The sequence below is a fragment of the Siniperca chuatsi genome, linkage group LG21 (assembly GCF_020085105.1).
Source record: "Siniperca chuatsi isolate FFG_IHB_CAS linkage group LG21, ASM2008510v1, whole genome shotgun sequence".
Taxonomy (NCBI): domain Eukaryota; kingdom Metazoa; phylum Chordata; class Actinopteri; order Centrarchiformes; family Sinipercidae; genus Siniperca; species Siniperca chuatsi.
The window spans coordinates 23,661,115-23,686,336 of NC_058062.1; the positions used below are offsets into that span (position 1 = coordinate 23,661,115).

Here is a 25,222-nt window from a genome sequence, read left to right on the forward strand (position 1 = left end):
TCTTTTAGAAGTTCCTAAAGTGTCCCACAAGGAATCTAGTAAGGCTGCTTTCTGTTTGTATGGCCCTAAACTGTGGAACACCCTCCCATTGGATCTCAGGACAGCAAACTCCCTTGGTATTTTTAAAAATAAATAACAGACCTATCTTTTTAACTTGGCTTTTAATTTGGGTTGACGTTGCTGGTATAATTTATCAAACTGTTCATTTCTTTTCTTTCTTCTTTCTATTGTCTGTTTATTATTGATATGATATGTCTTGTGAAGCACTTTGGCCTGCATCTTTGCTATAGAAATAAAGTTATTATTATTATTATTATTATTATTATTGTCAATTATGCCCCAAATCTATGGAACATCACTACCTATTATCAGAGAAGCCAGCTCGCGAAATATTTTTTTTAAAAGCAAACTAAAAACTTATCTCCTCACTTTAGCCTTTAATTAGCTGTGACTTTCCTGATACAAGTCAGAAACTCTAAAGAAGCAGCTCTTAATGGTCTGGCACCATCGTATCTTAAAGATCTCATAACACCATATTATCCGACCAGAACACGTTGCAGGGTTACTTGTGGTCTTAGTTATGCTGCTATAGGCCTAGACTGCCGGGAGACTTCACATGATAAACCTCTTTCCTCTCTCCCTCTCCATCTGTATGCATTTTTATCCCATTACTGCATGTTACTAACTCAACATCTTCTCTCTCCCGTAGTTCTGTGCTTTCTTGTTTCTCGTCTCTCTCCTTCTGTCGCTTTCAGCAGGTATTTCTGCCTCCGGAGCTGCAGAGACTGGATCTGTGGTTGTGGGCCACCTGCTGCCCCCGTGTTCCTGCTCGACAACTGCTACTACAGTTGTTGTTATTGGCTCTGTTACTGATGCTGACATAATTTTTTTTATTTTGTCATATTTACACATTTCAAATGTGCACATGTTCCTATACAAAGGGCCCAGAGACACTATATTTTGCACACACAGTGTGGGCGGTGCTTAGAACAAGCCCACATGACCAAATCCCCTCAGCGGTATCTAGGAAAAAAATCTGGTTTATTTGAAATGATCAAGTGTCAACTTGTCTCGGAACCTTCATTTAGTTTATGGGTGTGGAGGTGTACACTTGGTAAATTTATAAATTTCAAGAGGGAGGTCGGTGGGTTCGAGGTCACTGAGTGCCTGATTTCCACATTTGTCAAGACACACACACACACACACCTAGCTATGGAGGTGTGGAACTGGTTGACAAACCGGAAGATTTTTGGCTGTCCAAATGGTAACAGTGACTGTTCCATTCTGAGGTATGCCAAATGTCAAAATGTAAGTGTCGATTCCCAAATGTCAGAGTGACAAACAGGAACATTTTTGACACGGCAGGCTGTCCAAACATTGACTACTCCATTCAAATGTGTGCCAAATGTCAAAAATTGAAGGGTCGATTCCTTATATTTTGTCATTTGGCATACTTTTGATTAGGGTGGTCAGGATTCCCAAATGTCTGAGTGACAAACCGTGACACACCCTATAGATTTGAAATGAAAATGTGGCGAAGTATTTTACATTCTCAACCCAAGTGTGAGGCCCATCCCCCAGCCAGTGACACCCAAGAGCATTTTTGACACAGCAGTAGTCCAAATGGCAACCAGGGTCACCCCATTCAAAAGAGTGCCAAATATAAAGTTTCAGGGTTCAATTTGTTATATTTTGACATTTGGCACACCTTTGAATGGGCTGGATATGGTTCCCAAATGTCACGACAAACAGGAATATTCTTGACACCACCATTCTTCAACACCCCCTATTCTTCACTGTGCATATTTTCTCAGACAATGGTCTGGAATGACTGAAAGTTGCACCAAACATCCTATTATGCACCTACATCGAGCATGTGAAGCGCCGACTCTGTAGACCCTTTGGTTAGCTATCTTCTTTCAGGTGCATCTGCCAATATTGTCATGGACAGTTTGTCACCACAGTTTCCCAAATGTACCAAGAGGTATCATTGACTCAAATGTCACAAATGTCCCCATTTGTCAATATATATTACATATGGACATTAAAAAAACAATAATAATATCGATCCCATTTGTCACCTTGGTTTCCCAAATGTCAGAGGAAACTGTACAAAAGCACCCCCCTTTGGATTTGGCACACTGGCGCGTTTGTGTTCCCATAAGTCAGGAATGTTACCAATCGTCACCATGCAATGTAAGGCAAACGTCGGGCACATTGACACTGTGTCATTTTTTTGAAAATGGCAATCCTATTCATTTTCACTGACAAACGGGAACCTTTCCCTTACACTTTCAATAGGGTCCTCACACCAGTCGGTGCTTGTGACCTAATAAAACAAACTATTTTCTTCTACAGCTATCAGTTACATATAGATGTTCAAAGATGAGTGGAAACACAAATACGCCTTTGTTTTCCCCACAACCAATGCATCAAGGCCAGTATGCCTGACCTGAAGTCTGAGTCTGTTGCAGTTGTAAAAAGTGGCAATGTTAAACGCCATTATGAAACAAACAAACCTTAACCGCAACTGTCTGAGGAAAGGACGCCCGAAATAAAAGAGCTCAGAGCCCAGCGTGATCGATCCATAAGTGTCATCTCCTAGTGCTTCCCTGCTCAACAACATGCAAACGAGTGTTCACTGAGGATACATTGCATTTTGGGGAAACATAAAAAGCCGTTGACAGAAGGGGGATGTGTTAAGGAGTGCATGAATGCAGTTGCTGAAACATTGCTAGGCAGAAAACAAAATTATCTGCTGGAAAAAAATCAAGCAAATCCCACTATCAGCTACAATATCTACCAGAAGAGCTGACATTTTAGCAGAGGATGTGCAGTCACAGCTTGATGCTTCTATTAATAGTGCACCATGCATAGGCTTAGCAGTAGCTAAATCAGCTGACATAAGTGATAATGCCCAGCTTTTGGTGTTTGTGAGATTTTAACATGCAGAGAGGAAGGATTTCTCTGAGGACCTGCTAGGTATGACAGCACTGAGAGGACATATACCTGGCCACACAGAGGGATCAGTCTGAAATCTGTGATCTCCATCTCCACCAATGGGGCGCCCTCCATGATAGGAGGAGAGAGAGGAGCTGTGACCCGGATGAAAGAGGACAACCCAGACATCTGCTCATACCACTGTATTATCCACCAGTCTGTTCTGTGCTCTACTCTGGCATAAGAGTATGCTGAAGTTATGAATACAGTGAATACTTGTTAACTTTCTCAGGGCATCCTCATCCCATCAACATCACCTGCTAATAGAATTCCTAAAAGTTGATGCAAATGTAAACGAAATCTAAGATGGCTGAGCAAAAGCAGGGTGTTGGAGCGCTTTTGGGCCATTAGAATTTAAAACAGAAGAGTCAGAAAGCCACACAGTTTTTAATGTGTTTGCAAGATGAGAGAAAAATGGATGTAATGGCCTTCTTGGTTGACATCACATCACACCTTAATGAGCTTAATTCAAAGCTGCAGGGAAGGAACAACTCAGTGTGTGATTTTATAGCAGCTGTCCAGTCTTTCCAGAGGAAATTGGACATTTTAATTTATATAATAAGGTTGACTTCCAAGCGGATAGTACACACTTCCCAAGATTGAAACAACAAATTCAGGAAGGAAGAAGACGTTTCTTCACATGTTGAGTTTATACAAAAACTAATAGGAAACTTTATTGATCGTTTTGGCAGCTTCAGTCTGGGGGAGTATCTGCTCCTCTTAATCCAGAATCCATTTCTTAAAAGAAATGTTATCACATTTTCAGAAGAGGCTGAACAGACCTTCAAGTGGGCACATAATGGATCTCTACAGATGGAAGTGGTTGATCTGCAACCCAATGTTGCATTAAGAGAGCAGTTTTGACTGTGTGACCCTGCCATTTTCTGGCTACAGGAGGTGCGTCAGACTGCTTTCCCTGGACTTACCAAAGTGGAAGTACACACCTTGACCATGTTTGCCTCTTCTTACAGTTGTAAATCAGCATTCTTAACAATGAACATTATCAAAACAAAATACTGTTCAAGACTCACCAATGAGCACCTACATGCCTGTTTGAGAATGGCACTGACTCCGTTCCTCCCAAGGTTCAAAATGCTAGCAGGAAAATCCAAACCTAATGTCTCCCAGAGAAGCAAAGTTAAGAGAAGCAGAGAAGAAAATGTGAAAAGTGCAATAAGGCTAGACATGCTGAGTTGATGTAAAAATTGTTCTTTATTCAAGTTAAGCACTTTTGTTCTTCATCCTCAAGTAATTGTTAAAATCAGTTGAACAAAAAATGAGATCTGAGATTGAGATTATTCTTTGTACTGATCAAAGAAAACTTTTTTTAGGCCTGAAGTGAACTATGTATTTATGTTGTATGTATTATAAGCTATTTTAGACAGGCAGGCTTTATTTGTTTATATTATTTGTTCAGAAAAAGTATGTTCATTCATCATACTTTCTCTGTTATACCTGAATATTTACCAAAGATATGCACTTTACGAACATGCATGCATTGCTAAGTGTGAAGAATTTGTCTTTTGTCTTTTTTTCCCAAGACTTTTCTTTATAACTTTAAATATGTATAAGGACAAAACATTTGTTGAAGTTGAATAAAATGTTGACGATGTGTCTGGACCTTTACTGAGGAGGATTTTGAGTGACTGGACCGCCTGGAATTTTAGTTGAATACCCCTGGTCTAGAACAATATAATTAAACTATGCACAAGCTTAAAAATAATTATAATATCAGCTTCACCAATAGATAATTCAATACTATTGAAAACATATCATCATCATTCTAACAAAATTTACCTTGTAAAATAGCTTTTTAGCCAATGAGACTGCTGATCCACTTTGTATTCTGAGAATGTGTTCTATAGATGTGTTACTTGATTGGCATGTTCTATATAAGCTCTGCCCAGCTGTAGGTATTCAGCCTGTGCAGCTGACAGTACGGCTGTAGCTTGTAGAGGAGGGACGGTGGGAGTCCAGCAGAGCAGTGGTCCAGTCGACCATAATGTAATCATAATGAATAGGGAGAACAAGGTTAAGACTTGGTTTTAAGGGTTAGGCTGGAATTAGGTTATGGCTAGGGTGAGGGTTAGGGTTAGGCATTTAGCTGTGATGGTTAAGGTTAGGGTAAGGGGCTAAGGAATGCATTATGTCAATGACGGTCCTTACAAGGATAGAAGTACAAGGATGTGTGTGTATGTGTGTGTGTATGTGTACGTGTAAATGTGTGATGTGTGTGTGTATTGGAGTGTGTATGTGATTTGCATACCTCTGATGTCGCCGTCTTTCAACTGGCCTCAATACTCTGCTGGCCCCTAAGGTGCAATCACTCATGCACACAGACAAACACAAACACAAACACACACACACACACTTACATATACACACACACATTTAAAGTGGCAGAGACATGTGCACATATTGGCACAGGACTACATATGCCTGCATACACACACACGCACACACTGACACACTCAGAAGCCCAGACACTCAGCACTGATGTGGCTTGTCAGCTCATTGGAGAACATGTGTGTGACTCATTCTCGCCCAATCAGAGCACTGAGAGCCCCAGAGATGAGCTTCCCAGCTTTAACCCCAGATTCACTACTGCTGCAAATACAGCAGGCTTAATAAAACATTATCTACTTTATCAGTATAACGCTGTGATATTTTCATTCTATTTTATTCTCTCCCATCATGCCGTTAACCATATTGACTTATAAAGACCGCAGGATAAGTTTAAATTCCTGGCTTGCCAACATTTACAAGGAGCCAGGAGGTAGTAGGTGAGGGGTCAGTGTCACAGGATCTGACATTAACTATCTGAAATGAGAATGATGATGAAAGTGCAGAGTTTTGGGGGGAAAAAAGAAGTAGAATGATTTCGCTTGTCAGAAGGTTTAGTATATCTCTGACTACAGAGCTGGACAAAACCACTAACTTGGGTTTGGATCTGATACCACGTAGGGAAGGTATCACTGATACAAATCCAAACTGTAATTCCAACAACAATATCAAGAATTTTGGATGTATAGAGTTTTGGGAGAATACAATGCAAGAGCCCTGTTACTCATTATCCCAAAAGAGATGGAATCATCTGAAAAAAAAAAAAACATAATCCTACATTTGGTCAATTATAATGTTCTTGATCTAGTAAATGCAGCTTAAGCTAGATACATCTTCTTTTCCTTTCGGCTGTTCCCTTTCAGGGGTCGCCACAGCGAATCATGTGCCTCCATCTAACCCTGTCCTCTGCATCCTCTTCACTCACACCAATTAACTTCATGTCCTCTCTCACTACATCCATATATCTCCTCTTTGGTCTTCCTCTAGACCTCCTGCCTGGCAGCTCCAACCTCAGCATCCTTCTACCAATATATTCACAGTCTCTCCTCTGAACATGTCCAAACCACCTCAATCTGGCCTCTCTGACTTTATCTCCGAAATGTCTAACATGAGCTGTCCCTCTGATGTACTCATTCCTGCTCCCGTCCATCCCCGTCACTCCCAAAAGAGAACCTCAACATCTTAAGCTCTGCTACCTCCAGCTCTGCCTCTTGTCTTTTCTTCAGTGCCACTGTCTCTAAGCTGTACATCGCTGGTCTCACCACCGTCTTGAACACCTTTCCTTTCATTCTTGCTGATACTCTTTTATCACACAACAAACTTGACACTTCTCCACCCGTTCCAACCTGCTTGTACTCGCCTCTTCATCTCTTTTCCACAGTCTCCATTGCTCTGAACCGTTGACCCTAAGTACTTAAAGTCCTGCACGTTCTTCACCTCTGCTCCCTGTAACCTCACCCTTCTACCTGGGTCCCTCTCATTGACACACATGTATTCTGTCTTACTGCGGCTAAGCTTCATTCCTCTGTTTTCCAGAGCAGACCTCCATCTCTCTAGATTTTCCTCCACCTGCTCCCTGCTCTCACTACAAATCACAATGTCATCCGCAAACATCATAGTCCATGGAGATTCCTGTCTAACCTCATCTGTCAGCCTGTCCATCACCAGGGCAAACAAGAAGGGGCTCAGAGCCAATCCTTGATGCAGACCCACCTCCACCTTGAACTCCTCTGTCACACCTACAGCACACCTCGCCACGGTCTTACAGCTCTCATACATGTCCTGCACCACTCTAACATACTTCTCTGCCACTCCAGACTTCCTCATACAATACCACAGCTCCTTCTCTCGGCACCCTGTCATATGCTTTCTCTAAATCTACGAAGACACAATGTAACTCCCTATGACCTTCTCTGTACTTCTCCATCAGCATCCTCAAAGCAAATACTGCATCTGTTGTACTCTTTCTAGGCATGAGACCATATTGCTGCTCACAAATGTTCACCTCTGTCCTTAGCCCAGCTTCCACTACTTTTTCCTACAACTTCATTGTATGGCTTATCAGCTTTATTCCTCTGTAGTTACCACAGCTCTGCAGCTCTCCCTTGTTCTTAAAAATTGGCACCAGTACACTTCTCCTCCATTCCTTGGGCATCCTCTCACTTTCAAAGATCTTGTTAAACAAACTAGTCAGAAACTCTACTGCCACCTCTCCTAGACACTTCCATACCTCCACAGGTATGTCATCAGGACCAACTGCCTTTCCACTCTTCATCCTCTTCAACGTCCTCCTCACTTCACTCTTGCTAATCTTTGATACTTCCTGCTCCACACCAGTCACCTCTTCTACTCTTCGTTCCCTTTCATTTTCCTCATTCATCAACTCTTCAAAGTACTCCTTCCATCTTCCCATCACACTCCTGGCACCTGTCAATACATTTCCATCCTTATCTTTAATCACCCTAACCTGCTGCACATCCTTCCCATCTATATCTCTTTGTCTGGCCAACCTGTACAAATCCACCTCTCCCTCTTTAGTGTCCAACCTAGCATACAAGTCCTTATATGCTCTTTGTTTGGCCTTTGCCACCTCTATCTTCACCTTACGCTACATCTCCCTGTACTCCTGTCTACTCTCTTCAGTCCTCTCAGCGTCCCACTTCTTCTTAGCTAACCTCTTTCTCTGTATACACTCCTGCACTTCCTCGTTCCACCACCAAGTCTCCTTGTCCACTTTCCTCTTTCCAGATGACATACCGAGTACCCTCCTACCTGTCTACCTGATCACATTAGCTGTAGTGGTCCAGTCATCTGGGAGCACTTCCTGACCACCCAGAGTCTGTCTCAGCTCCTCCATGAAAACTACACAACATTCTTCCTTTTTCAACTTCCACCACTTCGTCCTCTACTCTGCCTTTGTCCTCTTCATCTTCCTCACCACCAGAGTCATTTTACACACTACCATCTTGTGTTGTCTGGCTACACTCTCCCCTACCACTACTTTACAGTCACTGGTCTCTTTCAGATTACAACAAGATGTAGTCCACCTGAGTGCTTCTACCTCCACTCTTATATGTTCCTGCCTCTTCTGGAAGAAAGTGTTCACTACAGCCAATTCCATCCTCTTTGCAAAGTCTACCACCATCTGTCCCTTCTGCGTTCCTGTCCTGAAGACCAAACCTGCCCATCACATTCTCATCACCTCTGTTCCCTTCACCTACATGCCCATTGAAATCTGCACCAATCACCACTCTCTCACCTCTGGGGATGCTCTGCATCACTTCATCTAACTCACTGCAGAATTTCTCCTTCTCTTCTAACTCACATCCTACCTGTGGGGCATAACCGCTCACAACATTGAACATCACCCCTTCAATTTCCAGCTTGTGGTTGCATTCTTAAGCTAGATACATATGGTACATAAATAAATACATACATGTTCTTTGGGTTTTCTCAAAAACTTCAATGCACTGGGGTCTCTGTGATAACTACCAATGTGGTAAACATCCATCAGCTTCTTTTTACTAAAGTGTGAAATTGGATCCTTACCTACAGTGGAAGTTGCATAAGGTCATCATTTTCCTTACTCAAACAGACAATGTGACAATCTTGCAGAGATTGGGTAGGTGTGCGGAGGTGTGAAAGTACTACTTCCATCACTTTTTGAGTTTTTAAATCAGTTGCAACACTAGCCCCGTTTGTACAATTTAATACGTTGAGACTACAAAGACGCACAAGACAGAAAGTTGGACATGGATCGGGGAGGCAGTTGGATGCAGCCAGGCGGACACTATGACAGCAGGCTTTTCACCCCACCTCTGAGTGTGACCATTTAGAACACATATTTGTTCTAAACATATGATCTGTTTGTTTAAAGCATTACTGATGCCATTAGACCAGATTCAACAAGTGATTTACAGAGCTGCTCATCTCGAAATAGAGACCACATAAAGATCGACAAACTTCTGCAGATGGCTTATACTGGCAGCGTAGTGAACAGAATAAAAGGAAATTTACTGACAGTGCTATCCAATTCAACATATCACATAGTTCCACAATACCAAACATAACTGTTTTAGTGGGCTCCAAATCCACCCCAAAGGTCAGCAGCAAAGGATTTGGAGAGGTGGGATCCACATCTCCTGAAAATCATGCAGCCAAAAATGCGGCGTTAAAGAGCAGCCTGCAATATCATGGTGCCACTACCTGGAATTAGTTAGACAGGTCTACAAGGCAACAATCCAGTCTACAGGCTTTAAAATGGAGATTATTATTTGATGTCAATAATTGTGATTTATAAGTCTTCTAATTATATACCCAAATACTCCAACTCCTGCCTGCAACCAGACATCTGCAGCTGAGGACAACCCACTCTACCTCCTGAGCCACATAGTAGTGCTTTAAGTCTGTGAATGTGTTGTGTATTCTACAGTACAGAGTAGATACTGCAGAATACACAACACAAGACTTAAAATAGTCAGACAGGCAGTGCCTTGGAGAAAATCCACAATCACATCATTCCCATAATCATGTAGCAGAAACACACCAGTGACATCATGGCTTACAAAGCAATTAACCTTTAAATTACTGTCACACGGATAGTGATAATTTTGCATTGATCAGGCCAGCTGTCATACATTCCATCACTATGGAATCAGAACGTTTACTGATCACCTGACAGCGGTAAATGTAGGCCATTGAACTGAATGGTAATTCCAGTTGTAGTGTGAATTGCCAATTATTGTGAAATCCATACACACATGTCCTATATCATATCAAGCCTTACACTTAATGTCCTAGCCTTACACAGCGCTGCAACCTTGCCAGAACAGAGTAACAAACACTTCATTCATTCTGTGGGTTACAACTATTAAATTCCAATAAAAACTGCCTGTGACGTTTCGATCATGTGACAACTAGTGGTCATATTTGAAATTTCATGGAGCATGAGATGCAATTAAAAGTTCCAAACTTTAAGCTTAGATTCTTCTTACAACTGCTGTGTATACAGGCAAAACTTCACTCATAACAAACTGTGTCAATACAGAATTTACTAAGTATTATTGATCAGCCACACAGGATCATGAAAAGAGACTCTGCATACCTGTTTGATTTTTTTTCTCAGAAAAATGACGTGATGCATTTTCCATCTAAAGCCATCAGGCTGCAACTCTATCTGCTGTCACCAAGTCCCGAGCTGATAGCTAATTCTGGAAAGATACCACAAAGATACCGTCAGCCACAAACACACAGATCCCTGGAGAGTGTAGATTTAGGAGTGCCATCTCTACAACACTGCATTGATTTTCATGTCAGTCAGTAAAATATCCTGCAGTCAACTACTCATTCTGCCTGTCCTCTGTGAGAAATAAGGCACTCAGTCACAGCTGCTGGTGTCATGTCCAGCTTACACAAAAATTAAACAGATTCTTTTTTTATTTGAAAATATTTGGTCATGATTGTTCAGACTGTAACAGAGGTCCCAACCTCTCCCTCTGTGTTTCTTCCCTCCACAAATCTGGTTTCAGCTCACATTGCTCCACTGCTGAGCCCTGAAGACACAATTTGATTTGCCTAAGCCAGAATGAATTTAAAGCCTCCCCGCTGATTGCAAACAAATACTGTTTTGTTTACATTCAATATTCCTCACTAAAATAAACTGCGTTTCCTAAGGGGCCAAAACACATGTTGAAGACATTAGTACCTTATTAAAGGGACAGTTTGGGTTCTTTGAAGTCGGGTTGTATGAGGTACTTATCGATATTCCTTTGGCACTACATTTTCTCAACCGTGGGAATTCCATATTCCTATGCATAAGTGCTGCTTCACAGTGCACTGTATTATGCTGCTTGTAAATCAGCTGTTTAGGTTGTAGTTCGAGCGGTTTATTGAAGAGACAACAAATACAAGAAAATAAAAATGAGTGATTATGACAGCGACAAAGAAATCCTGTTCACTGTGGAGACAAGATGAAGAAGAACTGCTGCAGATGGAGAACGGGCTGAAAGAGAGAGAGAGGGACAGAGGGGAAACTTCTGCGGAAACTAAAGGCCGAGCTGGAGGCCGAGAGAGCCCAAGCTACCTGGTGGTGCAGATGTATAAACTGTGAGCCCTTGCCCACGGACCTGGAGAGCTACTGCTGCCATGAGTGGGACTTGGTTATAACACAACTTGAGGATCTTTCTGAATCCGAGGATGCCAGCGCCTCACACACAGTCTGCATCACCAACCATCCAGAGTTACCTGCCTTATTGACTGCTGGTGTCTTGCGGACCTTCTTCCATTTTCAGAAGATAAATTGGAAAAAACATCCCAGACCAGAAGGACCTAATGACAGTTTGTCTTCAAAGTAAGTTTTTAGTTCTCACTACATTGTATTTCATAATGACTGATTATTAGACAACTAAAGTCTCAGGCTACGTTTTCCTTATCAATGTAGATTACTTGTTAGCTCTTTGATCAGCAAACTAAGCTGAAATCACAAACACTACAGCCATTAGTTTACTGTAGTATGTGTAGCCTACACACTTGATGTTGTAGTACACAACTTTACCTGTTAACTTATGCGTAATACAGTACAGTATAGCGTACACTTAAACTGATATTGATTTTTTTAGGTCGAACTTTTCTTGGCGGTTAGTGGCGAAGCAGCTTTGCCCTAACTTGTTGGTGGAGGTTGTTGGGGTGTATGCAACCTACAAAAGGAATACCTAAAAACACTAGTCAGGTATTAAAAAAGTTGACTGCTAGACACAACTGCATTTTCAGATAAAAATATATAATTTAAACTGTATATTTATTTACAATGAATAGTCTCCTCAAACTGTTAAATAGAACATCCATCAAAAATAAGGCAGTAAAGCACTCCTTGTAGTAAAGATGCAAATACAACACTATCAATCATCTCTATCATGCAAACTAGACATGATTTTACATAGGGTTAGTGCATTAACAACACAGCAGAGGTTTACATAGCATTTCAATATTTGTTGGTCTACGCCATCTTGGACATGAGTCCATCACTTTGTCAGCCATGTTGTTTTCGTTGTCCAACGCCATGTGGTCTCAGCCGCCATTTTGAATCCAAGCAAACATTTTCAATCTCCTACACACACCCACACACACACATACCTGTATAAAGTAAATTTTCGTTAGATTGTGTGTTTTACTTTTATTATATTTTTAATAAATGCTTGTGGATATACATGCTGATTTCTTTAATGTTGCACAAGAGTGAATTCGGCCAACCTCTTCTATGTTGAACTCCAAAACCCTTCAACGTTAGCTATTGATGGTAATTTTGGTTGTAGTTTATTTATTAAATTATTAATCAGAGTTCCAAATTAATAGTTTAGTATATTTTAAGAGACTGAATTAATTAATTCTTTAAGGGTGGTGCCCTGAGGAACTTCAATATTTATTTATTTTAAATCATCTTTGATAATTGTGATTGCCAAAATTAATTGATTGCACCTACACAATTGGGTGCCCATTTTTTGGCATTTGATAAACCTTAAGGAATAGTTCAACATTTAGGGATACATGCTTATTTGCTTTCTTGCAAAGAGGGAGATGAGAAGGTCGATATCTGTCTGTGCGCTCAAAACAAAGAAGGCGCCAGGGAAGTGATTAGCTTAGCTTAGCATAAAGACTGAAACCAGGGGGGAACTATTAGCCTGGATCTGTCTAAAGTTTTTGCCTGCCAACCTTATAGTAAAGACAAGACTCCAGGAAGTCACTGCACCCAGCCACTGTTCAACAGTTTCAGCACATACTGTAACTCCCCCTAGAATTACAACTTGTTTTGACATGCTGTTTGTGCGAGAAACGGGATACAATGCATTTCTCAGTGAGCTTTAGAGATGTTGAAAGGAGGTTCTTTTGAACTGAGGACAACTGTTTACCCCTGCTGCCAGTCTTTATGCTAACCTAATTGCCCCCTGGGTCGAATCATACTTAACCGACAGACATGAGAGTGGTATCAATCTTTTCATCTAACGCTTGACAACAAAACAAATTAGCGTAGTTCCCAAAACTATAATCTAGTATCAGTTAAATACCTTAACGTAAACGTGAGTGTAATGCCTATAGGGGATCAGCTCCAGTATGTTTAACACTAATATACCAGAGGTGGCTAATGAGCTAGCCCTCCTAATCTTTATTTAAGTGCTCCCTCATTCAGCTGGCAATTGATAGTTAACGTGTAATGTCGGTCTCATTTATCAGTTGCATGAACCATTAGAGCAGTTGTGGAATAAAGTTTAAAGAATCAGGTTTCAGACAGGAAGGTTGCTGCTTGAATCCCTACAAAAAAAGATTCAAGGTCAGTGATTTCTTCTTTTACTTTAGAAAGGCATGGAATTCAGAGATATTGTTTCTCCTACTGTGAAATTTACTGCTTACTTTTTTATTTACTTTATTAATTCAGGTTAATATACTATTATAAGCACTATGCTAATGCCATCAAACTGTTAAATACTCATATATCAGCTAATGAGTTGTTTTAACCACTGATGATTGGTGTGTATAGTGATGGCTTGTGGGACTCCATGATATGCTATAATTTTACATATTTTGTGGTAGTTTTTTTATCATATATTTGTGTATTTTATGTTCAGGTCAGTGGTAGTAGCAGTAGTATTAGTAATAGTCTGACTGATTCTAGATTTTTTAAAGACCAATAAGGATATCAATATTTCAGAGTTTAAAAAATCTGATAATACATAAGCTGATATTTGTTTTTTAACATAAACACAAAATAAATATTTTCATAAGGAGTTTGGTTGTACAAGAATTGTTAACTTTTTATGTCAATAGTCCAGTAGGTAGTCAATCTGCATTACTTAATAATAATATATATTTATAGAGCACTTATCAAAACAAAGTACAAAGTGTTTCACAACAAGAGAAATAAAATACCACAGTGAATGACGAAATATAAAGAAATAAAATACATAAAATACACAAAAGCAATAAAATATACAGCCAGTTCAGGTAAAATCAGGATATTCTTTCAGATAAAAATGTGTTTTGAGACGAGACTTAAACGAAGACACTGACTCAGACAACCTAATTTCTTCAGGCAAGTTGTTCCAGAGCCCCGGGGCCCTGATAGCAAAAGCTCTGTCCCCCTTAGTTTTCATCCTGGACTCAGGAACAGATAGGAGACCCCTGCCCGAAGATCTCAAACTACGTGAAGGTTCATAAGGGATTACAAGGTCTAAAATATAATCTGGGGCCAGGCCATGAAGAGCCTTAAAAGTAATCAGTAAGATCTTAAAATTAATCCTAAAACCAACAGGGAGCCAATGTAGAGAGGCTAAAACAGGTGTTATGTGGTCATACTTCTTGGTCCTGGTTAACAGCCTAGCAGCTGAGTTTTGTACAGTCTGCAGTCGTGTCAAAGTTTTTTGATTAAGACAAGTGAACAGGCTGTTACAATAATCAAGGCGTGAGGAGATAAAAGCATGTACAACAGTTTCTGCATCACTAAGATTTAAAACAGATCGTATTTTTGCAATATTTCTGAGGTGATAAAAACATGATTGGACAAGCTTAGTGATATGTTGCTCAAAACATAAATCATATCAAACAGGACACCAAGATTTCTTGCAACAGGCTTGATATGTTGTGAAAGGTTACCAATAGATGGTAGTATTTGTTTAGTGATGTTTTGGGGCCCAATAACAAGGATTTCAGTTTTATTTGAGTTGAGCTGAAGAAAATATATCGACATCCAATTTTTTATGTCAGAAAGGCAGTCCTGCAGAGAACTCAGCGTACTAAGGTCAGTGGGCTTGACAGGGAGGTACAACTGTGTGTCATCCGCATAGCAATGAAAAGAAATACCATGTCTGTGGATGACATCACCCAAGGGAAGCATGTACAAGGAGAACAATATTGGTCCCAGAATTGAACTTTGAGGCACACCGTACTTGATATGGGAAAAGGATGACATGAAGTTATTAATGCTGACACAGAATTTCCTATTGGACAGATAAGATGAGAACCATTCTAGTGCAGTGCCAGATATGCCCGCCCAGTGCCTCAGTCTATCTAAAAGAATGCCATGATCAATTGTTTCAAAGGCAGCACTTAAGTCCAACAGCACAAGAATTGAACACATGCCTGTGTCTGCATTCATTAAAAGGTCATTGGTGACTTTGAGAAGGGCTGTCTCAGTGCTCTGGTGTTGACGAAAGCCAGATTGGAACTTTTCAAAGGTATTATTGTTTTCCACAGCAGCAAGAAGCTGCTTAGATATAGGTTTTTCGAGAATCTTCGAGATAAAAGGCAATTTGGAGATTGGGCGATAGTTATCCAGGAGGGTGGGAACAAGCCCAGGTTTTTTTAGGACTGGCTGGACACAAGCTGTTTTAAAGTAATCAGGGATGCAGCCAGTAGACAGCGAGCTGTTGAAAATAATTTGTAAAAGGGGTGCAATACAATCTATAACTTCCAATAGAAACCTAGTTGGGATTTTGTCCAGAGGGCTGGAGGACACTCTCATAAGAGACATGATGTCTGTGAGTTCAGGCAGAGGAACAGCACAAAAATTGCTCAAAGAATCCCTGAACGGGTGATCCACATCTAAAAAGGCAGGATTGGGGGTGATCCTGATCAGATCTTATTAACTCCACCTTTCCAGCAAAGTGCAAAAGAAACTTTTCACAATCAGCATCACACTCAGCAGGGGCACAAGGAGAGGCAGGGTTAACTAACTGATCCACAGTCTTAAATAGGAATCTGGGGTTGTGCTGATGGGCAGAAATAAGTGCAGAGAAATTACATGTTCTTGCATCCTTCACCATCCTATTATAAAGGCGTAATAACTCTTTCATGGCCACAAAGTGGACCTGGAGACCTGATTTCTTCCATCTGCGTTCTGCTCTTCTGCATTTCTTTTTACAGCTTCGAATACTGTCATTTACCCATGGCTGTTTTCTAGTCTTTGAGTTTGGTCTATTTTTCAGAGGAGCTATGAGATCTAAGGTTGAAGAACACAGGTAGTTAAAATAATCAACCAAATCGTTGGTGTTGGAGGAATCGGGAAACACACTGCCAGGAGAATTGAACAGTGTACAGCATTTTAAGGCACTATGCTCATTAAGGACGCCAGCTGACATATCAGCTGACATATCTCTGGTAAGCTAAAATCAGCTGATAATATCAGCCTTGCGGATGTATCAGTCTGGCTCTAAAGCGAAAGTATTACCAATAATAACAGCAGTTACTACAGTAGCAATAGTAGTATCAGTAGCAGTACTAGCAATAATAGTAGCTAAATCCTGGCTGCAGCCCTGACCATCAAAAAAGTTAAACCTGGCTTAACTTTGCCACACCACAATGCAACATCATCTAACAGTGCACTCTGTTGGCAAATGAATTGCGTACAAGCACACATTCCCTTGCTTTGCTTTGTGACATGAACTGCATAAGCTAATCCTTCAATTTACTCCACAACTGACTTAGAATATTGTTCCAGTGATAACTTTCCAAAGTTGGTAAAGCATGTCTCTTACTATTATAAACAGCTGTGCAGTGTTTTGGCATCTAATAAGCCTTCAAACTCATGGTCTATTACTTGATTATTTACTTCCTGGTTTGTTTTTCTTCTTCTGACCAGTACCTGTAGCAACACACCTAAAAATGTGCATGTTTTTAATGCAGTGATGTCTAAACGCCCAATAAAACAGCTGTAGTCAATTGTTCACTGTATTAACCCCAACTTAGCCTTATTTGTATAACTTGGGGGTTTCAAAGTCTGACACTGTAGGCCCCCCAAAATTGGGACAACTGGTCCACACACACACACACACACACACACCTATATGCCGAATTAGCTGTTAGCAGTTCCTGTTTGCAATGTATGAAAGTAGTGATGGATTTAATGATATCCACAGAAAGTGTGATCTCTATGATGTGTATCATGTCTGTGTGTTCAGTTTTGACTAAGTTACTCCAAGAAGGAATAATATATTTGATGCAAAATGTCAGTAAAGTATCTTAACATACTCCTTGAGCTGTGTGTCACAGCTACTGGTGAGCGGCCAAACCAGCGGGCCAATTACACTACAACTACAATAATCAGCTTCCAGTTGTTTTCAGAACACCAGCATGCAACTGTCTCTTTCGCCTCACACAGTATCTTTACCTCATGCCTCTCCCTCCACACCTCCCCTTCAACTCTCCCACAACCCCCTGGGGAGGCACGCCTCACAGTTTGGAAACCTCTGGTATAACTGCTATTAACAGTAAACTGTCTAGAAAAATCTCTCTTTTCCCTGCATCTGTACGATTAGATGAATCCAAAACAGTGTTAGTAGTCTAATCAAACTAAAAACGTCTTTTCAAAACATATGTATGCAATTTGTTTTATATCAGTTCCTATTAATTAGTAAAACTATTACCAATATTAGCAACAGTAGCTACGGTAGCAATAGTAGTAGCAGCACTTGTAGTAGTAGAATCTGCAATTGTAGCAGCAGTATTAGTACCAGTTATATAGTATCAGTGTAGCTTTAGCAGCAATATTGCAATATGCAGCTAGCAGCAGCAGCAGCAGTGGCAGTGATGGAAGAAAATTCCTTCACAGTAGCAGTGACAGTATTTAGCAGTGGTGATGGGGGAGGTGGTAGTACAGTAGAAGGTTGATGCAATGGTAGTAGCAGGAGTAGTAGTAGGAGTAGTATCTGATAAATATGTAAGAGAATGCACCCAGAATTTTTGTGTTTTCTTCATACCTTCCCTAAGCAAGAGATTACAAACCATAATTTATGCAACCAACTCCAAACCTGTTTTGTAACCTCTGATGTTTCTGAAAGGTTTGCTGCAAACAGCCCCATAGCTGCAGCATCACCAGTGCAGAAAATGTACTGTTCTTCACCTGTCAAATCATCCTGTGTGTGTGTGTGTGTGTGTGTGTGTGTGTGTGTGTGTGTGTGTGTGTGTGTGTGTGTGTGTGTGTGTGTGTGTCTGGAACCTCTCACTGTTCCTTTACAATCACTACCCACGGCAGTGGCTGCAAAGGAGAAATAAATAAATAAAGTGTTCTTAGACAGCTCGTCTGGATGAATAATAGTTATGTTAGACAACTTAATAGGAATATGTTCTTGGTCGACTATCCTGTGTTGTTACAAAGATACCTTATGAAATGAAAGCTACAGCTAATGCACAAATATATCAAGGAACCCTATGTGAGAACTTATAGGTCAAATCTATTGTACACTGTATGTACAACAAGATCAACCAGTCACCAGAAGTCCATTCAATCTCCATAGAGCTCAGTGCCTGGGGAAGGACATTTCATAGCCAACAGATGTCAGGTAATTTTGATTTGTGATTTTGTTGCAATGACAGCTCTGTCTGTTAAGTGTAACTATAGAATGTAAGCTGTTTCCAGAGCCTACCAAGGCTCTGCAACGTTTCTTTGGAGGACTAAAGGAGTAAATGTGCCATCAAGTCAGAAAATGTTGTTTGGAGAAAGGTTGCATCCATGGGCAAGAGTTAGCCACCATGTGTAACCTCAGCAATCTATACATTTCATCATAATTTGGTACACCCATGGGCACCTGGTTATGTTTTAAAATGGGGGAGCACATTTGGAAAGATACATTATTGGTGGTGGTGGTGGTGCCTCCCTCAAAAAATTGTAATTTAAAACATTTCTACACCACCTAACCATAATTATGGTGAGGATAATTCCCAAAACATAAAATAATAATTTTGTATAGGCCCTACGCAATCTTACAGTTATATGACTAATAATGACACATTATGGGATTGTGTGTTCCTCACTTTGTTGAATGTAACTGCATGGCTCATGAAGTCCCATCTGAGCCAGTTGTGGTGAAGCAGGGTTGGATGGAAAACATGCTGGACAGGGGGTGGTGCTCTAACAGAGGTTTGGGAAACACTACTCTAACAGGTTAGTCTGCTGTTGTGTGGGGCAACAAATTAGCCTGAGATATTAACAGTAATTGGACAAAATCACAGATGTAAAATAAAAGGTGGGTAAACTGCGTTTATGTGCGTTTACTCTCCACTACATCCCAAATAATAAAATCAACAGGGCTAATGCAAAAAATGTATAGCCACATTACACTTAGAAGAGCCGACTCTTTGATTTGGCTCCTTCGCAAACGTCCAAATGTGTGATTTATTTATTTATTACTTGTTTTTGTCAGTTGCTGAAAATAGTAAAACAATCACTGAGATAGCCTAAATATAATCACCTGATCACCAAGGGCCTGACGTGCTAAGGCATCCAAAAGATTACACTTCCAGTTGACCTTATTATATACAGAGACAAATTAACCTTCAATTGCTGCATCATTTAAGTCGTTTTGCAGTTTGAGATGTTCATATTGAGTAATGAAATTCAATTCATTAGTGAAAAACTTAGGTTGGGATAACAGCAGACTTCGCCCAACACGCCATTTACCCACTAACCATCCGTTCATTGTCCAGGCCGTCCATTCCCGGGAGCCTGCCGCCTTGTCTGGACCGGAGTACGGTAACGCCGGACTTTCTGGGGCAAATTACAAAGTCAAATTGAATGATGGATTTGGAGAATCGTGACACCCCTACTTTAAACATAAAAAAAAAATAGGGACAGCAAAACATGCACCCCAAAATAAATACATTTTAAATTTTTTGTTGCATTAGTGATATTTAAATATTCCTGTTAGTCGGAACCGGAACCAGACAACGCTGCACATGTATTGGTGCATTTACTCATGTGCACGCAGGCATCTGTTTGAGACAATGGCGAAGCAAATTAACTGTGGGGTGAAAAGTTCGACTAACCCGTCAACATCACAAACGAATGCTGGTATTTTGTATACCAGGAACTGAGGGTGGAGACGTTAACTGATAACACTAAAGATTCAAATTCTGTAAAGTATCAAGTAAAAACACAAACTTTGGTTCGGTTACTGTAACAAAGCTTTAAAACATTCTTTTTTTTGTCAGTTATTAAGCTGACATATAACTGCATAGTATCTTAACTACTCAAAATTTAAAACTAAAAATTGCAACCATATTTTTAGTTTTGGCAACTGAAAGCTGATGCCTGGTTGCCAGACTTTAGTGAAAGTTAAGTTAGTGTTGAGCCCTGCAGTTAGTTTTAACACAGAACAATGAAAATACATTTCACAGTCAAATGCAAGGCAATGCAAGCACAGGCAACCTAAATGTACCACCACAGAGTCCTAAAACATCTAGCAAAAGTTGCTACTTACCTGTAAAAATACACAGACATAACAGTACATTGTTTTTAACAAGTTTCTGTCCATCCTTTCATCTCAGCACTGCACTAAAATGTTTGTGTAATGTCTTCAGTGTTGCCCTCTTGTGACAAATGTTAGTAACCACACTTTCCCAAGTTTTTTCTTACAATAAACTGTGACTGTGTGCAAAATTGAAAAACAAATTAAAAAAAAAATCATACTGTATGAAACATGGCTGTCGCCATCTTGGCAGTGCCTGACTCGCCTAAATCCCGGCTAATCCAAAAATGGGCAAAGAGGTGGAGCGTCAGTGGAGCTGAGGTGGGCCGAAGGAAGCCTGGTTGCCGCAGGACGCAGTAAACTCACTATCGACGCGTCCACGGGATGCATCCTATTTTTTCCCTGACAAAGCTACATTGTGATCAACAAATACGTGTTGAAATCATAGAAATAAACAAAAGAAACCTTGCTGTCAAAATAATAGCAAATGGTTACAAACAAGCAAAAACGAAGCTGTCTGTATGTTGTCTAACTGTTTATCACTGTGTATCTTAAAATTTGGCAAATTCTTGTAAACTTACTGCTGGCTGAGACAAACCAGCCCCTCCTCTCTCTACCAGTGTTAACTTACCTGCAGTGAATCACAGCAGCAGCAGAGGGAGGAGGACAGAGGACAGAGGACAGGAGGATGGACTGATACTGACTGATGTCTGCGTTCTTCGTTCTCTCTAAACTTCACTCAGTATTCTGATGTCAGGAATATGATTTATTTTACTGACATTTTAGATTTGTTTCCAGTGAGATTGAGTTTATATAGTGACCATGCTCTTGTAAACTTCACTGTTGCTGCTCTAGAAACATTTAGTTATATTTAAAATATTAATTTTAATCCTATTCTGAATTCTTTTTTTAAATATATTTTTTAAAAAGCAACTATTTAGTAATGAAAACGAACCAATAAGAGTAGTAGTATCGATACGTTTTTGGCACTTCTGCATTGGCTTCAATTTTTAAGCCCCGGAGGTTGCCGCTTGAAAAAAAGTATTTTGAAAAACTGTAAAAATAAAAAAAACAGGGGTGACCTTGTGCCCTTTTGCCTCTCGGTTCGGTTCTGGCCGAGGACCTTCGTTGGATGTTGCACCCCACTCCCTCTCTCCCCATGACTCTTGTCTGTATCTAAACTCTCCAAAATTCCAATACATAACAACATTAAATTAGCTAAACACTGACATGAATTCCCACATCCCAACATTAAACTCAGCTTTCACATGTACATATAATAGTATACATAATGCAAACGCGTTACAATTAAGTATGTAAGGAGATGCCTCATTTTACTGCATAACCTCAGTGTCCTCAACAGAACAAAATAATTGAGAATATATTCAAAACTCTCCAGTATTATGCTGTCAGTCGTCCATAAGATGAATTGGATCTGTAGTGTGCCATCGTTAAAGTCACATCAGCAATGAATCTTTATCACTTCAACATTTTCAAACACAGCCTGAAGGCTGGAGTTCCCCCAGCGGGAAAACAGGCTTCAGCTGATGAAATGGTTAGAAAGGTGATAAATCTACTTTCACACACACACACACACACACACACACACAGAGACAGAGCACGCCCAGAACCTGCAGGAGGTAGACTATCTCGACAAGTTGTTTCAGTCATCTGACAAGTCTTTAAGACCATCACCATCTTCCTGGGTCCAGACTACATCAAAACACAGAGTACAGAGCCCAAAGAGAAAGATCTTGTCGTCAACTTCTAGCAAACACACAGTAAAGTTATGCCACAATGCGAATCCACAGACTACATCAACAGAAAGGGGAAACGTCCTTTGAATGTACAAGGTTGTGACCTTGGAGTATGTGTTGTGATACTGTGGAGTATTTGAGCTTGTACATTGACGGAATGGATGTTATATTTTCTATATTTAGAAAGACACAAAAAGACTTTGAAAATGCAATGATGGATATGAGACAAAGAAAATGCTATTTACAATGTTTTCATAAAAATATTATCCAGGAGGATTTTGTGAAGAGCAGTCACATTTCCCTGCCTTATTATTTTGTCCTTTTCCTGTTTACACCGGCACGCGCATGCCCAGTGTACATGAATGGTCATGTGATATGCGTTTTCAGGCATGTCAGTATGGATGGAGATCACCTCTGAAACTGAGCTGAAAAGCTCGTCTGGACAGAGATTGTTTTCTTTTTAAAATGGCGTTTTTTAACATGAATGTAGTAGTGTGGATGTAGCCTCACACACACACACACACACACACACACACACACACACACAGACACACTCTTGGCTAGCTCTCTGGCTGCTACACCCGCTTGTCACAGCCAAAGAACGTGGAGTCAACAGCAGACCCAAGGAGACAGTGTGAAAATGCGTGTGTGCGTGTGGATGAGGAAGAGACAGAGTTAAATACCAGTGGTGACAATTACATCTGTCCTAAAGAGCTCTTTCTATCTCACTACAGATACATTTCACAGCTTCACCCTCAACCTCTAATGTGAATGAGATGTTTCTGCTTTGTGCAGGAACACACACGTGCACGCACGCACACACACACGTGCAAAAAAGCAAAGTAACAGAAAAGGAGACAAGGGATTTTTAATAGAAATGTTATTTTACGTGGAAGATTAGATTTTTTTAAAGTCAGTAAAGCTCACTGAACTGAACTGAGAGAAAGAGAAAGAGAGGCTGGGATGTCATGCAGGGACAGAATGCACCGAGACATGAGGTGACATTAAGCCACACCAGAGGGACTTGAACCCACCAACTGCACTGTGTTTGCAACAGTCTCATTCCAATTACACACACATACACATATGTACATATACAAGAAGCAACGACATCAAAGCCCTGAGCACTGCAAGATTACATTATCCAGATTCTTTGTAAAACAGACATCATTATTGCTCCTATGGCAGCACACATCTCCAGCATCCGAAAAAATGGCCCTTATGGATACAGTTAAAGGTAAAACCCACATTAATTCAGCTCATTGTTCACAGAACTGTGTGTTTGAATGGGATTTTAAGATGTAACGTAAACGCCCTCATCCTGGGGAGAAGCATCAGAATGATTGAAGTTTCACGAGGACAGAGGAGAGATGCAGTTCAGATTGTGTTTCCAATGATGGTCGTGATACTGTATGATGACCACCGACTGGAGGTCCACATCTCAAGTGACCGAGCTCGTTTTCTGGTTAACATGCGTAAAAAGATAGCTCAGCTGCTTTTGGTTACCTTGTTAACTGGACAGCAGTCTGGAGCTCCCTGTCGCAGCAGTGAGGCTTCAACTTTTCCTTATTCCCTCTATTTAAATCCACAGTCCGTGCAGTTCAGGTGCAGATCCGCCTCTGTGCCCTCTCTGTCTCCCGTTAAACACGGTGTGCAGCACGCAGCCAGCCGGGGGGAGTGAGCGGAGCGAACCGGCAGCGGCTCAGCTGCTACAGCGTCACTGGAAAGGAGGGGAAATGAGAGGTCTCATGGTACGTGTCAACAGGATCCGTCATTTCCACGCTTTCCATTCATTGTCTATGTAGAAAGCCCTGCAATGCATTCTGGTAGCGTAGCATTGCGTTTCGAGAGACGGGGCGTCGGTTGGACTCTGCTCATTTGTTGAGGTTGAAGTTGAGGCTAGGCTACTTTATGCAAATCAGGGGCAGCGCGACATGTATGGAGCCAGGACAGTGACTTTAAAATTTGGCATGGAAAAAAACATTTGGAATTGATAAATAAATAAAACACTAAAAATAATTTTATTTGGTATTTTTTGCATTCTGATGTGTTCTTCAATGACAATGTTCTGATTTTCTTTTCTTCATGTCACTCTGTTTTCAGAGACAGTTTTGTTACACTGTCAGTTTTTTCTCATTGTCAACGGTTTTCAGTTTCAACTTTCTGTCACCGTTTTTGCATGGAGAGGAGGGATCTGAGGGGAGGGGCAAGGAGAGCATGATTTACATATAAGAAGATAACGTCACTCTTCCTGAACCAGCAGTCCGCACTGAAGTCTCTGGCATCACCGCAAACCTACGGGAATGGCTTCCATGAGTCAAACAGCAAGTAGGCCTAAGTCTGTTTCTCTCTGCCGTTGTTTTCTCACATAGAACCGAGCTGGTTAAAGACAACTTTTAACTGATGTTATGCTGATCTGGCAGAGGTCTGCTGGAACAAGTGCTAACGTTAGTTAATAGTGACAGCGAGCTAATTGTAAGCTCTATGTGAACAGACAACGGCAGAGAGAAATGGACTTAATTGCGGTTTGGGAGTTCCAGGTGAACTCGTGAAAGCCATCACCATAGGTGTGCGGTCATGTCAGAGGATTACTGTGAACATGTCAATGGATTACTGCAGTCAAGCCAGCCACTGTTTGGATTTTGATGCACGTCTATTCATGCAGTTATGATACTGGTGTAGCCAAAAAAAGACAAAGAGACTCGTATTTCAACATTAATTTCTCACATTTTATGTTGTATTTTCTCAAATAAGTAGTTAATAATAGTAATGGCCGGAGGTGTGGTTGCCACGAACAAATAAAGGCCGGTCCTCAATACAAGCCGGGGGGGGGGGGTGGATAAACTCCTGGTGCCTGTTTGTGCACTAAACTAAATATAATATAATATCTAG

At 40.7% G+C, this 25,222-nt stretch overlaps 1 protein-coding gene across 3 annotated transcripts in view; it reads right to left on the reverse strand.

The window, feature by feature from the left end:
• The window catches only part of LOC122869537 (junction plakoglobin-like), a 187,435-nt gene extending 163,175 nt beyond the window's left edge, over positions 1-24,260 (reverse strand). For 2 of the 3 annotated variants that reach the window (XM_044182659.1, XM_044182658.1), the window contains exon 1: positions 23,837-24,257. The gene's annotated coding sequence lies outside the window, so the exon portion shown is untranslated. Of the gene's footprint in view, positions 1-23,836 lie in introns of all 3 variants that reach the window. The other variant, XM_044182660.1, reaches the window with a different exon arrangement.
• Between the last annotated feature and the right edge of the window lie 962 nt (positions 24,261-25,222).